Source organism: Opisthocomus hoazin, chromosome 1, assembly GCF_030867145.1.
Source record: "Opisthocomus hoazin isolate bOpiHoa1 chromosome 1, bOpiHoa1.hap1, whole genome shotgun sequence".
Taxonomy (NCBI): Eukaryota; Metazoa; Chordata; class Aves; order Opisthocomiformes; family Opisthocomidae; genus Opisthocomus; species Opisthocomus hoazin.
The window spans coordinates 144,053,350-144,069,503 of record NC_134414.1 but is presented as its reverse complement, the minus strand read 5'-3'; the positions used below and the strand labels follow the sequence as shown (position 1 = coordinate 144,069,503).

Genomic DNA, 16,154 nt, shown 5'->3' with positions numbered 1-16,154 from the left:
TATGGCGCACACAGAGAACTTGCTCCAAATCATGTTTAATGTGAATTCAGGTCCTCTGGATCTTGGTGAATATTTTAATCCCCAAGAAATAACGGTAAGGAGAGTTTGGCAGCAGCATCTTGTTCACAGGATCTACTTTGAAACTGCTGGCAGCACCTTCTTTTGCCCAGCAAAAGTATGCTTAAGACACGGTTATTTGTACAACTCCACTTTCAACAGTGGAAACTAAAGTTTGGACCTAAGCTAGCAGAAATAACCCAGAAACATTTAATGAACATTAACAAACTTTGCTCAGGTTTTGTGAGTTTCTTGGGATCAAATCACACTTTCTAAATATCAACCATCCAAACCCCTCATTAAACAAATGAACAAAGAAAATTTTATATACTACTCAGGAGGTAATACAGTTTTTGGTCTTTGGCTAATACAATCAGTCAAGCCATTAATTGTAAACCTAGTACAGAAGGACATGAGCAAAGCACGCAGCTGGTCTAAGTTTAAGTGTACTGTCATGATCTCTCGCTGTTCTACAAAAATCCCCTTTCAAAGTTTCAGAGTTAAATCACAGTGAATAAGAGTAAAATTTGGCCCTCACTTTTGGCATAGTATTGATTGCTTGCTGTCTTCTTATCAGTTTTCTTTGTTAGAACAGATACTATTTGAACTTATTTTAAAAAGTACATTTCAACATTACTGAGGCACAAACAAAGGCTAACCTAGCTTTCAGATAGGTTATTACCATTCGAATACTCTGTAGATAAATTATATTAAAAGAAAAAAAACTGTTTCAGCTTCTGACTCATTCTAAATGGAGACTTGGCTCTAAGTAATCAAAATTGCTTTGCTTGTGCATAGCAGCATTAAAAGCCTTGTCCACTAATTGAGTGAAGCGGCTCCAGTGAAGCAGCCTTGCCCCCTCATTATGTGATCTTGCAAGTGCTGTTTGTCATTGTTGCTTGCCAGTCTCAAGCTAACTGTACTGCTGGTGCAAATTAACGGTAATTCCTTATGACACGCTGTATCCTTCCAGGTGGAACAACAGTGTGGATCTCATACCACCCCTGTCCCTCTCTCCTTTCCTCCCCACACCTCCGAGATCCTTTTCCCACCTCAAGATATCATCCCTGATTCAGACTTCCAACTCCTTCTGACTAATTGGCGTGTCAAGGGGTGTTGTGGCTCGACTGATGGATAGCACCCCGTGCTCTTCAGCTAACATGTTACAGAGATGTGTGTCAAACAAAAGGCAGCGATTTCTGGTGGCTCAGGCAGTCTCAGTGCTGACGAAGAACTTCAGGGGAAAGCTGTGCATGCATGTGAGGATGATGATCTGCCACCTCCTGCAGCTGAAGAACCCGACTGACAACTTGTTTCAGCAAGCAGGGAAGATCAGTGGGTAACTTTAAAATCAAAGTTAGCTAATATTTGTGGAGTTTTGATGGGTGACTATTGTACTTAAACATTATTGATTATTATTAATTAATTAAATTTTTACTTCCATACTGACTGCAAGCAATGGCTTTGAGAAAGGAAGCATTAGCTGGGAGCTCAGAACTCAAGAAATCCATGCCTTGCTTTTCCCCAGATTTCTTTGTCACTTTTTGACAGACAGTTATGCTCGCTTTAATAATAATCTCTACTTCTCATCTTCTGGTTATGCTGTCCTTTTAAGTTACAAGCTGTATTGTGAGGGCTGTCTCTTGCTTTGTGTCTACAGAGAGGTTCCTACAAGGGAGCCCAAATTTCAGCTGGGGCTTCTGTCCCGGATTCTCAGCTGCTGGAAGTTGGCTGAGCACCACTGAAGTCATTAACTGTGTGTGAAAGGCCTATGGCATATGATGGTTATTGTTGTTTGCATTGCTGGAGAGAGGGATCTTCAGCTAGTGCGATCTTAGCCCACATCTTTGAGAGTTAAGGTCCTGTTCTCAAAGATATGCAGTCTTTTCTCACTTCAGTTATTTTCATTTAAAATGAAAATGAACAATTTTTACATGAAAGTAGAAATTTTTGTTTTGAAATATCAGCTTTGAAACAAAAAACATTGATTGCATGAGGGATTGCTTAAGTGATCTGAACGTCCACAAATCCATGGGCCCCGATGGAATGCACCCACGAGTGCTGAGGGAGCTGGCGGATGTCATTGCAGAGCCACTCTCCATCACCTTTGAGAGGTCCTGGAGGACAGGAGAGGTGCCCGAGGACTGGAGAAAGGCCAATGTCACTCCAATCTTCAAAAAGGGCAAGAAAGAGGACCCAGGGAACTACAGGCCGGTCAGCCTCACCTTCATCCCGGGAAAGGTGATGGAGCAGCTTATCCTGGAGGCCATCATCAAGCAAGCGGAGGAAAAGAAGGTTATCAGGAGTAGTCAGCATGGATTCACCAAGGGGAAATCATGCTTGACCAATCTGATAGCTTTTTACGATGGCATAACCGGCTGGGTAGATGAGGGGAGAGCCGTGGGTGTTGTTTACCTCGACTTCAGCAAGGCTTTCGACACAGTCTCCCATAACATCCTCCTAGGGAAGCTCAGGAAGAGTGCGCTGGATGAGGGGTCAGTGAGGTGGATTGAGAACTGGCTGAATGGCCGAACTCAGAGGGTTGTCATCAGCGGCGCTGGGTCTAGTTGGAGGCCTGTAACTAGTGGTGTCCCCCCCGGGGTCAGTACTGGGCCCAGTCTTGTTGAACTTCTTCATCAGTGACCTGGATGAAGAGTTAGAGTGTACCCTCAGCAAGTTTGCTGAAGACACAGAACTGGGAGAAGTGGTGGATACACCAGCAGGCTGTGCTGCCATTCAGCGAGACCTGGACAGGCTGGAGAGCTGGGCAGAGAGGAACCTGATGAGGTTCAACAAGGGCAAGGGCAGGGTCCTGCACCTGGGGAGGAACAACCCCATGCACCAGTACAGGCTTGGGGCAGACCTGCTGGAGAGCAGCTCTATGGAGAGGGACCTGGGAGTGCTGGTGGACGACAGGCTGACCATGAGCCAGAAGTGTGCCCTGGCTGCCAAGAAAGCTAATGGGATCCTAGGATGCATTAGGAGGAGTGTGGCCAGTAGGTCGAGGGAGGTTCTTCTTCCCCTCTACACTGCCCTAGTGCAGCCCTTCCAACCCCTACCGTTCTATGATTCTGTGAAAATATTTAGACTTCTGGTGGGGGAAATTGTTGAAGTTATTTTCTGAAGGTAATGGTTTTTTTAGTAGATTTTTCACGTAAAAATGAACTCACTGTAATTTCTCAATTTAAAAACTATTTTGGGGAGGAAGCAGGAGAAGGAGGGAAATTCAGATCAAACCTTAGTGTTTGGGTGTTTTTTTTCTTTTCCAAAGCAAATTTCAGAAGAATCCAGAAGTGATTAAAATCAAGGTTGTGGCTCCAGATTCATCCTAACTAATGTCAGGCACTTACCTGAGGTCACTAGATTTTGAACATTGTCATCTGAGCGTGCCTTTGTAATTCAGCACAGATAGATACTTTTCAGCAAAAATGCTTCAGCCTCTATTAGGCCTTTACAACCCATAGGGCGGTCTGTCCATCTCTGCTGTTGGGATCCTGAGCTGACCGTGTTCTTAACCCGTGCAGATGAATTTAAGCTGAGTTAGTCATCACTTTCCAACAGGTCATGGACTCTGGAATTAATTTTTTTTTAATAGATCATCCACAAGATGATCTATTATTGTTGAAATATAGTATAGACTCATCTATAACACTATCCATCAGTAACAAGGTTAATGCCGCTACCCCTGTTCCACTGATGAGAAACCTGAAGCAAAGGAAATAACTTGGCAGCTTGGCAGAGGTCAGCTGGAAAAGACGTATTATCCACCCATGCCCGCCCCATCCCCCCACCCCCCAGTCTCATGGTATTTATTAGGAGAGAGCAAAAGTGAGGTTTTCTCTAACCCTAAGTCCTGCAGTCATGTTTTCATATGTTAGACTTTCAGTTAAATTAGTTCTTTCCCCAGTGGATTCAAAGTTTGAAGATGTGATTTCTAACAGTTCAAAGCCAAGTAAATAATCTCCTACAAATCCTCGTGTATGAAATGTCACTGTACCTTGCTGCTGATCGTGTGATTTGAGGGTTTTGAAATATGCCTGACAACAGTACTTCTAGAATCTACTGCATCCTAAAATACCTCTCCTGGTCGCAGGGACTATTTTGTGTGCGCGACTAAGGGTAAATATTTTGGAGGCTGTGTCCCTGTGGATATATCATAGAACAGGAAGAGGGTTGGGACTTCTGACCACAGAGAGGAAGGGTCAGTTGCCTTCTTAGTGTTTCACACTGTGCCCAGCTGGCAGCACCAACGCCAAGTTAACTGGTTTCATGTAAGCTTAGGGATCTCTGTGCAACACTGAAATAATTTCTCAGATGTAATGTATACATAGCTGGTGATAAAGCCAAAGTTACACTTAGAGATCCTTCAGGATCAATAATAGAGGTAAGGATGGACACTGTATCAAATGATTTTTTTGGAAAAAAAAAAAGTCTTAATTTTGTTGCTTCAGAAGGGTAGAATTGTTGAGATATTTAGCTCTGCCAAGCCTCTTATCGCCTCTCCGTTGAAAGCAACAGCAAAGTCCTACCTGATTTAGGTACTGCAGGATCAAGCTCCAGGTGTTGCAGGGCACTTGCATACTCAATACAAAGAACTTTGGGTTCTTTGAATTGGGGAAAAAATCTTTAATTTAGATTATATATAATAATTTTTTTATTAGAGCTTTAACTTGGTTAAGTATAATCAGGTAGCCATTGTATAATTTAAATGGCCAGTGACTGTTATTTGATAATAACAACTTACACTTATATAGTGCTGTATATCCCAAAGGGATCCCAGATGACTTTAAAGGCTCAACAATAAAATACACAACAAAGTAAACATTAATTAGAATTACACCATTACTAGAAAATATGAGGATATTAAAAATCTGGCAGTCTGCGGCTTGGTTCTGCTCCCATTTGAATTCATTAGCCAAGCTCACCCAGAGTGCAAATGGATTACTAGTGGTTCTGCCATATATGATTTAAGAAATTTTCTGTACAAGTATTACAGTGAGAGCAGAGGAGGACAGAAAAGGGTGTAAATACCCTTCTTGGGTGGCCTACAAAATCAGCTCCATTCATGCAAGTTGCTTAAGCGGAGTGTTATTTTTGAACTCAGTTGAACCACTTGAATTTATCCTATTCGGATGGTTGTTGTACTGTGTTAGGCTCTGTGAAGCCAGTAAGTTAGATGGGAGGAGGCTAAACAGGTTGTCTTTCAAATGCCACATACCTACAACATCAGTGGGAAGTCATATCGTGCTTTGTACAACCTCTTCTTTTTTTCAAACTTGAAATAGTTTAAACTTCAACCCTGTTACTGTCATTCTTGGGTTATCAATGTTAACACCTCACTGAGGTGAACAAAGCAGTTTGTTCCTCTCAAGCTGCTCTTCCATTTTTTGTGTAGGTTCAGATTTCTTCACTGAAAGGATTGTCAAGCATTGGAACAGGCTGCCCAGGGAAGTGGTTGAGTCACCATCCCTGGAGGTGTTTAAAAGATGTGTAGACAAGGCACTTAAGGACATGATTAGTGGTGGACTTGGTAGTGTTAGACCATTGAGTCCAACTCTTAATATTAGGGTTTTTTTCCAGCCTAAATGATTCTATGATTCTAAGTGTCCAGCTTTGTACTTTCTTTCCTTAAATGCATATTGTCAGTGCTGAAGAAAAAGATGAAAGCTTGAGGGATGTTAATGTGTCCTACTGTAGCATCTCAGATAACAGTACCCTGAAACTGCGGGTGGGAACTGGAAAGCCCACTGCAGCAGGCACTCTCTGGACAAGCTGCACGAAGGCAGTCCCTGCCTTTGAGAGGTCACTACTTGAAAAAACATAAAAATGAGAATCCCAGAATTGTTTTTGAGGGGAATTGTTGTGAAGTGATGGGACTACTTTGAGAGTAAAGTCTTGCTGACCACAAAAACAGAGCCAGGAGGGTGGATGCCATTTTTGTGGATTGTTAATACAGGTGGCTTGTTTTGTGCTGTTGCATTTCTAACATGGAATAAATTCTATCCTAATTCTGAAAGATTTCCAGAACCCCCTAAAATCCTCTTGAATTATGAAGTTTTTTCAACTGTTGAGACAAGTTTTTTGTTTGCACCTGAAGACTGGGGATGTCTGAGAGGGTATGTAAATTACCCTTTTTTTTTTTTTTTTTACTGGTTTGCAAGAGTTCTTGCCCAACAAGATGGTTTTCAGTTTCTGAAAATATTGATTTTCCCTGGCTTTTGGCCATAACATATGAAAACACTCTACTTCAAATAATTTCTTCCTAAAATCATAGTTCTTTCTGAATCTCAGAGCTTTCCTTAAGTTTCTGTTTGAACACTCTTAATCACTGTGTGAAAGTCGTTTGCTGATAGACAGTCTTGTTTTTCAGATTTGTAATGAAGCATGAGGGATTTTTACATTTTGTGGTGAAGGTTTTGCATGGGTCTTACTGTAAACCTTTCACAATGTGTTTAATTTGTTTATTTTTGGGAGATGGAAGAAAGGGAAATGGTAACTTACAGACAATTTTTCTGCTCCATTTCCTCTAGGCAGCAGGTGATAACTCTCAAGTACAAATACTGTTACGCCCAAGACACTGACCTCTTATTTTTGATCACAGGTACATGCACTAGTGGCCTATTTACTAGTCTGTATTTGCAATAAACATGTTATAATACAGTTAAGAGCCTAATCTCTGAGTAAAGTTGAGCAAACATGCTCAAATAAATATCCAGGTGGAACCTACTGAAATTCCCTCCCACAGTGTTTTGGATCGTACCTTTCTGATCATGCTGCAGCCAAGATTTGGGATCAAAACGCATGTAACTCCCAGAGACGTGCTATAAAAATATTATTTCTCTCTGAAACTGTATTTAACGATAGGTTGACATATAGTAATAATAATGGCGCTTGTGATCATTAGACCTTGGAATAGGACCCAAATCTTTTCACTCATCAGTGATACGCGAACTGATAAAGAATGCAAAGTTGGACAGTGTTTTGTGTGTCGTGCTATGTTTGACTCAGCTGTGTTGTAAATGCACATATGTGAAACACAAATTCACCTTCCATATGGGAAGGTGTACCTTTCCACTTACAGCTCCACAGCATTGTAGGAAAAATTCCCTCTTGTTCTGGTTAAAGTTGCCTTACGTTTTGGAAAGTCTGGATAGATGCGATGATAAATAAATCTAACCAAGGACATCATCTTCTCTGAAGGAAAATCAGTATTCTTCCTTAAAAGGCCTTTGTAAAATTATTTTATCTTTTATAAACTTACTGGAAAAAATTTAAACCTGTGTTTTTCTTTAAATGGTCTGATTAGTAGTTGGAATACAGGGACTGAACTTGCTATTATTAATCAAAGTCTACCTGTGGGAGCAGGAACTAGATAGAACCTCTTGTTTCACTTATTTGAACACAAATCTCCACAATTTAAGATTAAGTGGATTTCCCTGGATTACAAGTAGTAGCCTTCTCTGTGCCTGTAGGCCAGCTACTAAAACGTGAAAAAAGGCATGCATATGTAGGTGGCAGATGTCAGAAAATGTGACTAGCTTTGTTGCAGCTGTCATTAGAAATGGGTGGATTTTATGGACTACACATGGAAATGAAAGGGAGACTAGATGGTCTATTCTTTTTTATTTGTAATAAAACCAGATAATGTTCAAGTAATTTGAAATCCCAGTGGTAAGGACCTAAGTACGATGTGATAACTGTAGTGATTTTTAGGAGGAAAGAAGTAAATAAGAGGCAAGAAAGATTAGCTCAAGTCAGAGCTTTTATTTTGATCGAGGTTTGTGTTTTTAGAACAGAGGCAGCGTGTACATGACATAAGGAATGGCAATACATTAGTGAAAGTAGGTGTCTGAAAGAAACTAGTCTGTGTTTGTGGGAGCATGAAACTGCTGAAAAGAAACTGCTACTTTCACACCATCGTATACAAAACTCGCGATGAGCCTAGCAATGAAGTGTAGAGAAAGTCTCAGTTGTTCATCCAAGAAAAACAGTGCGTGTCTCCTAGTATGAATGGCTCTGGGTTTAGTTTTTGTAGCATTTGGTATCAGTTTGTAAGACTCAAAGAAGGAGAGATGACCTCAATGAGAACATGAAGGTCCTGGGATTTTGTTAGGAAGACTTTTTTCAAAAAACTTTTACAAAACACCTTTAAAATGTTGAAGAAATATGCTAGAACTAATCTCAATAGTGAGAAGTAATTGGGAATTCTTATTACTGCAAATTCTGTGAAGCATCTCCTTTGTGTGTTTATAGCGTGCAGAAAATATAAATAATAGCTGATTAGTAGTCTTGACTTAGAGTTCTCTGTTTCCTCCCCATATTGGATAAATCTCCTACTGATAGATCAATCATTTAATCAATCTACTAACATGGCCTTCAGCACCATAGTATCTGAGAGCCTCCCAGTATTGGAACGCTCAATAATGCTTGGTTTTTCTCCAGTTACTCTGTACTCCTTAATTTGATTTTGTTCTTAGTTACACTGATGTAAATCTAGAAATACTCCATTGATTTTGATGGACCAAACCAGGGTTTATGAGCCTGAAGAGCATAATCTAACCCTCCTCTTCCAATTCCCCTGCTATTCTTAAGTTGTACTAATATTTCTCGGAGTTATTAGTCTGCTTTCTCATTTATTCTCCCTGTTCATGCTGCATCTTTTTTTTTTTCTTCTGTCACTTCGGGTGCGTTCCAAAGTCCACTGAAATTGCTGTCAGTCTTTCTATTGATTTCAGCTGACTGTGGCTCAGTTTCGCACTTGCCTCTCTCTCCTTTTTTTCCCCTCTGCAGACCCTGAAGGTTCCTGTGTGAGTTTGTGTCTGTCTGAGTAGAGACTTCTAATTAATTAAATTCACATGTATTCCTACAGTTCTGTGAATAAAGCACCTTGCTGTACTTGGGATCCTAATCCCCATCTGTTCCTCAATACCCATTGCTTCCCTCAGTTTAGTTTTCCTTCAATGAGATCCCCCTCTCCTCCTTCTGCCGCAGGGCTTGATCTCAGGTTCAGCCACTCCTGTTTCACGGAGAGCTTTGCTAAGGGCTAAAATGAATGGAGAAATCACACTTATTTCCTTGAGATTTTTGCTTGGGATAAAATGTTATAGTGAATATGAGAAAGGTTTTGAATGAGAGTTGTGGCTCTTCCTTTGATATTTTTTTCTTTTCTTTTCTTTACCCTCCCTGTCTTCAGTGTTGGAAGTAGAAGAAGATAAAAAGGAGTTGACAATTTAAGCTGGGAGACTTGGCAGGTAAGAGGTGTGTTTTCTGCCTTGGCAGTGAGGCATTTCTGGAAGCGCTGGTGTGAGTTGGCAGTGGGTTGACTCAGCTCTGGGAGCCAAGGCTAGCCCAGGACCTGCACGGTCGGGTGGATCTCCCTGTTCTTTCGCAGCTTCTCTGCGTAACCATGGGCAAATGCTTCGATTTGCTGGTTCCTCACCCACGACGGGAGCAGAACAGTGTCCCTGCTGCAGGAGAGCAGCTTGAGGAGAGGGGCAATAAAGGCTGGGAGATAAATAATAAGGTGGTGTAATTGGTGGCAGCCCGTGTGAACTACTTGGGCAAAGTTGCCCAGTTCAAGGGTGACAAACGTGTTGTGTGGACAGTTGGGCTGGTGTTTGCGTGATTGCAAGAGATGTTTTGCTAAGGTACTTGTGTGGTATGTGTAACTTGACTGCATTCTCTGCTTTGAAGACTCATTTGATTACTTTAGTCTCATTTCCTGTTCTACATGGTGTTTAAATGGCATAAAGGTGAAATACAGTATAAGCAAGATGCCACACTCACTTTCATATAAAAACTGTGGTGAAAGCACAACAACAACTTTGGAAAGCCAAGCACTCATCGTTAGGAACTGCCTTTGCGAACTGTGGTTCTCTAAGGGCTTATTTGAGGCACACCTGAGGACAGAAGGCTTTTCTAGGGGACAAAAGCCACAGCCAGGCTGCCAGATATCAAACCTTCCTCTGAAGCTTGAAGCGCTGGAGTTGTGGGTGTTTTTTTTTTTCCAGAGGAAGAGCTTGAAGAATTTTAAGCATAATATTTCTTAACCTTGTTCTTGGAAAAAGTTGCACCGTTTCCAAAACGCTCAACCTGAGGCAGTCATGCAGCATAGATAAATCAGCCAAAGGGGCAAAATGTTGGTGAGGTATGAACAACTGCAAGTAGTTGTTTAGTCACTTTTGTTGAGTAATCTTAATAGCAGGTGTAGCTACTGATCCAGTTAATTAGATAAATTGTCCCGCAGTCTTTCCTGGGTTCTTACTGAGGCAAAGCTATTGATACATAAGAGATGCCTGAGTGAGACTGCAGTACTTGGCCCTATGACTCTGTCTGAAAAGGTAGAGCTTACCCAAACCGGGAGTGACTGACGGAGGTATTTCTGGTTCTCTGCCTTTTCTTCGCAGCACACTGTAGCAAGAATCTTTGATTTTCACCCCCCTCTTGCAAATTTGTGAGAATACATTTAAATTTTAATATTCAGAGACCCAGAAATAACACCAAAATGAGTATTGCCCTGTTTGAAATTCCCTGCTGGGTCCACCTGTTGTGCTTTGTCTGACGTAAGGATAACAGGCTCCGTGGGGCAAGGAGTACCTCCCTTACTCATCTGCACAGCCCTCCGTGTAGCAGCACTGTGCTGCTTTTTGGAGGGGACTTCTATCGACAAGTAACACAAGAAATACCTAACTCCTGTGACTGAGTTTGCAGGCACATAGAGCAAGCTTGGCTGGATCTCAGAGGTCAAAAGAAGTTCGTGGCTGATAAAAGAATAAATCATTTTCTAATCTGAAATAATTTGGTCCCTAGCACTTATGAGAAAACTCATCAATAGAAAGTAAATGGAAGCATTGTAAAAATAGATTGTTTTTTTTTAGTTGCAAAATTTTTCTGAGAACGAAGGGTTTGTGTTTACACTGTGTATGTCACTAACAGATGTCAAACAAGCTTTAAGTGAAGATGATTAGGGATGTGTTGTTTGGTTTGGAGGAATTTATCTTCTGCGTTTGGATGTTTGGGTTTTTTTAATTTTTGAGTGCTTTCTTAGTTTCTTGAGATTTTCAAAAGCGTATATTGGCATCTGTTTTTTGCTATGAAGTTACATCATCTCCGAGCAAACCAGTGAAATGCATCAGGCTGTCTCTCTGTGTGTGCTGGGTCATATGTTTAGTATTAAAGCTCAGTTTCTGTGCTTTTTCAGAACAGTTTAGTTGTCTGCTAGGAGCTGGTAGTTAAAGTATGGCAGACTTCAGATAATTCTTCAGGTTCAGCTTCCATTTCCACTGCCTTTGATCAGGATACATTCAGCTCTCAAATATTTATAAATTATCTTCTCACGTGCTTCTTTTGATTTTTATAGATGTGCCCTTCCACACAATAGGAATAGTGAGTGATTTCTCGTTATATTTCCTTAGCACATAAACATTCTGTTACAATAAACTCTGATCAAATTCGGACTGTCAGTGCAAGTAAGAATAGAAAGACATGGATCCTGCTACAAAGAGTTCTCAGTTAAGGTGCTAACAAGTGAAATGGAAAGGGTGGAGAACACAGCTGTCAAATACAGCATGTTCCAGTATATACAAATGTATGTATAGACATTTATACCTTTGTTTATCCCTACAGTTTAATTTAACATCTTATTAAAAAAAAGACAGTAGAAAGATTGATGTATAAAAAATTTGAACCATGTGGCAGAACTTGTCTTACTGATGAGAATGAAAAGCAGTCAGAGATTTTGGGGGGAGGGGTTGGTATTTTTTCTGGATAGGTTTCCTTACAGTCATTAAAAACAAATTATTTGACCTTTTCCCAAATAAAGTATAAATTTTTATGAGTTTTCCCTCTATATGATTTTGATCAGAAAGAGTGGGTATTGGTACATTTGCTGAAACTTCCTCCATGCAGATGAGGTAAAGCACGTTAAATCTGCAGTTAAGTCTGCAGTTTGGACACCCATTGTAGGCTGGAGAGCGTAGCTCTCTGAAATAATGAAGAGGAGTTTGTCTGAGGTTGTACGCTTGCCTCGGATTTTGCTTCTAGTTTAGTAAATAATATAAACATTCTCAGGCAAATTCTCATTATAATCCCATTTTCTGTTGCAGATATGGTTTTGGTCGACCTGAGAGTTTGAGTCTGTGTGGCGACAATGGGAAGTGGGTTGGGATGAATTGCTGTTACTGTATTACTTCCCCTCCAAAAAGGTCTCAGAATGAAAGCAGCTGCTAAATTGGTAATCTGCAAGCTCACAATATTTGCATGCATTTCTGAGTGTGGCTGTGAGAGGGAGGAAGCCCCCGTTCTTGCACACTGCTTGTTTTCTGTGTCATCCTAGACTCTGAGATCTGAATGGGGTTTTTTTTTTGCGTGGATGGCTTCAGTTTTGGTTTGTTTTGTGCTAGTTTTTGTAAAAATCCAGGACTGAATCTTGTTTGCAAGAGTGGCTTTTGAGCCACTTTTCTGATGTAAACTGAGTAAACCCTCCAGGTCTAAAGGGTATCATATTTATGTCAAAGGAACAAGTCCAAACTGGGTTGTGATGTTTTATTGGAGTGTTTGTATGCGAGGGTGCTTACTGTTATGTCTTTGTGGATTTCAGCTGCAAGAATTGTTGCTCTAAGAAGGAGTTAGGATGATATTATAGCACTGAAGAGACTTAGGGTAAGGTTCTTGTCCCTTTGTTTTGCATCCAGCAGTTGCTTGAGTAGCTGAGAGTCAGTGGATGACTGTTCCTAGATGGCACAAGTTAGTCATGCACGTCACTCACTGCTATATCCACGAGAACGGGACCAAACGGGACATGGTAACTAAAGAAGCTGAGTGCACCAGAAAACATGCATGAAATGTCCTTTCACATGTCCCATTCTGACAAGCAGAAGCTATTGGTTTGTCTCTTTTTTTAAACAAAAGTTTCAATGCAACAAAGACCAGTTTGTTTTTTTTTTAAAGTAATCTTGATGGGTTTGGGAATCACGTTAGGTGGGATGGGTGGTGATCTCCTGCCTAGATATTATGAGCAATGAAAATCATGTGGGCTCTAAGAAACAGCAGAGTAGATGACTGATCAAATGTGTCGGCTTCCTAAAAGCGGTGTTGCTAGGGCAGCTGAGATGAGAGTAAGAAGAGAAATGTCACAAACCTAAAAATGCCTTGGATCAATCTGCTTAGAATCCGAAATTTTAATCTGGTGGATTATATGATTGTTTCCAATTTCCTTTTATAAGTGAGTAAATTTTGTGTGTGTGTGTCTGGATTCTTTTTGCCTCTCTAGTTTAAGTCAGAGTGCTCTTAGTCATTTTTCTGATAATGATTTTGCTTGTTCTTAGGAAACACTTCTGTGAAACAAAAAATTCCCACAATTAAAAAGCATTGCTAAGTTGCCCCTGAAGATAAGCAATGCCTCTGCCTTCCTCCTATGAACAAGCTGTTTTTCATATATGTGCCATGGACACACTTGGTGATAGGTGTGTGATTTTTTTTCTTTCTGAAAACCGGATAATGGGAATACGTGAATCGGTAGTTAAAAGCTCAAGTATTTCATTGGCACTTCCCTGTGGGAAGTCCCGTCACTGTTTCCAGTGATGGTCCGCAGGGTCTAACCAGTCGTGGTGTAGCTGGCCCAGCTGAGGGGCAGGGTTTCAAAAAGGTTTCCTTTCTTTGGCTTTGAGGCTTATGTGTGGGTGTTAACTTCTTGTTCATTTTTTCTGAAAGGGGAAATGCGCTTTATTTAGGAAGAGTCAAAAGCTTTATCTTGCTTTCCGTCTTTCTATGTGTGTTTAGTAATGTTGCTTTCTACTGGGAGGTGTTGGTCCAGCTTACCTGGAGGCAGTGTGCATCTGGACTGTTTTTCAGAGGTGATGAGTAAGTCTCCTTCTGAAGCTGACGTGGTGTGTGGCCACCTCAGAACCTGTGAAAATCAGCTAGTGAACTTTTTTCATGGTTTTCCTTAAGTGTCACTTAAAATTCCAGCAAATGTCAGCTCTACGGAGCTGTCAAGATTCACTGAAATACAGTGGACAAATCCTACTTTCCCTCTTTGGCCAGTTCTCTCAGCCTCAGCAGCTAAGGGAACTGGGGCTGTTTAGTCTGGAGAAGAGGAGGCTGAGGGGGGGACGTTATTGCTCTCTACAACTACCTGAAAGGTGTTTGTAGTGAGGCAAATGTTGGTCGCTTCTTCCAAGTAACTAGCGATAGAACGAGAGGCAATGGACTCAAGTTGTGTAGGGAAGGGTTAGATTGGATATTAGGAAAAATTTCTTTACTGAAAGAGTGGTCAGACATTGGACCAGGCTGCCCAGGGAGGTGGTGGAGTCCCCATCCCTGGAGGTGTTTAAAAAACATGTAGATGTGGCACTTCAAGACGTGGTTTAGTAGGCATGGTGGTGTTTGGTGGATGGTTGGACTTGACCTTAGAGGTCTTTTCCAACATTAATGACTCTGATTCTATAATATCGTGATCATTTACAAAACTCCAGAAAGTTTTTGTCTCCTTTTCTGCTTCCAGTCACATATCCATTCAACAATGGAAAAAAAAAAAACCACAAAACACAAAACCACCTCGTTCACCGAACTCAGTTCTGAAGCATAGGGAAAATTTGTGGTGTTTGCTCGTGTGAAAAATTGTAGTTTTTGATTTCTAGAGTTTTAATGACTTTAAAGGAAAAGATGTTGAACAGATTAATTTAACCATGTGAATAAGTAATCACATGTAAGTGTAGAATGATTTAATGAAGCAGATTAACTTGCTTAATGTAAGGATGTGAGAACATTGTTGCGCACACTGTTCACATGAAAGGCTTGGTGGTGATGGAAAGCAGTGACTGAGCAGAGCTGCCCCCCACCCCCCCTGTTCTCATGGGGCAGGTAAGACCCACGCCCAGGGCTTGGAGCTGCAACCACGGGTGCAGGTGCGGGTTTGGTCCATGGCTTCTCTGGAAGGAGGACTTCAGGTTTCAGCGCCTGCGCCTCATGGATCAAAGCGCGCTTTGGCTGTGGCTTCCTGTGAGAGGAAACAAAATCTACCAGAAAGTTATCTGGATGATTTGTCTTGGTTATCTGCCACATAAACTCACCACAGAGTAGCTCGCAGTTGTTATACCGTTTCCTGATATGGCACAGGGAACATCCAAGACTGAGCATGAGAAAAAGAACTGAGAAATATTGGGCAAGAGCTTACAAAATAATTTCCAGTCAGGAGACTGATATGAAGTGAAACGTCAGTAAAAGGGAATTAAGAATAGTTTTTGTTGTTGCTGTAAGCACAATTAGAAGCTTTCCAGTTTGTCTGACCCATCATCCTGAAATGCTGTTGCCAGTATCGTTAGCAAGCCAAGTGTTGCTAACTTGCTTAAATGCACAGCAGAGTTCTGGCTCTTCAGTGTCTGGACCAACTCCCAATATTAGGAACAGGAGTCAAATGGCCATCCTTTCTCCTGCGCTAAAACACACCCCACCATTAGCAGTCTGAAGGCAATTTTAATAAAATACACAGCCCTGCTGAGCTGGTCTCAGAAGATAAATAAGCAATGTAGAAAAGAAGCTTTTGTTTAAAAGTAATTATTTAAACTATGCATTACAGGTAATTTTCCTTTACCAGTAAAGCAAATGCTATCAGAATTTCAATAATAGCTTTGTGTTACTTATCTAGATAACATGATATTGTCATTTCCAGGAGCTTAAAATGCTGTTTTATTTTCATTTGTGTCAAATATAAGGGTAAATGAGACCTGAATATATATTAAAAAAACCCATGGGTTTTCTATAATTTTCTGAAAGCAGTATTTTGTTTTCGAACCTTTTGTAATAATGTAATAATCTAATGATAGTTTCATGAAGCGTGGACTTAAAACAGTAGGGTGAGGAGCATCTCCTTATTTTCTGTTTTGCGTAAACATGCTGCGTTTCGCATTTGAACAGAAAATACTGTTCTTTGAAGAGGTTTGTCAATAACTCTAACAGCATCGTAACTTTATAATATACATGCAGGCATAGCCAAACACTAAGTGCTTCAACTCATCTGTAGCTCAGAAAAAGCAGAGGTGTCATTTTATACCCAAGAGATTTTTCACTTTCAAAAATTAAATTAAAAACTTAGCCTC

At 40.8% G+C, this 16,154-nt stretch overlaps 1 protein-coding gene across 11 annotated transcripts in view; it reads left to right on the top strand.

The window, feature by feature from the left end:
• Positions 1-16,154, top strand: part of SOX5 (SRY-box transcription factor 5) — a 649,868-nt gene that overhangs the window by 187,492 nt on the left and 446,222 nt on the right. For 10 of the 11 annotated variants that reach the window (XM_075439940.1, XM_075439932.1, XM_075439963.1 and 7 more), the window contains one exon: positions 9,251-9,308. The exons of the other annotated variant lie outside the window; for it this stretch is intronic. The gene's annotated coding sequence lies outside the window, so the exon portion shown is untranslated. The remainder of the gene's footprint in view (positions 1-9,250; positions 9,309-16,154) is intronic. 11 annotated transcript variants of the gene reach the window in all.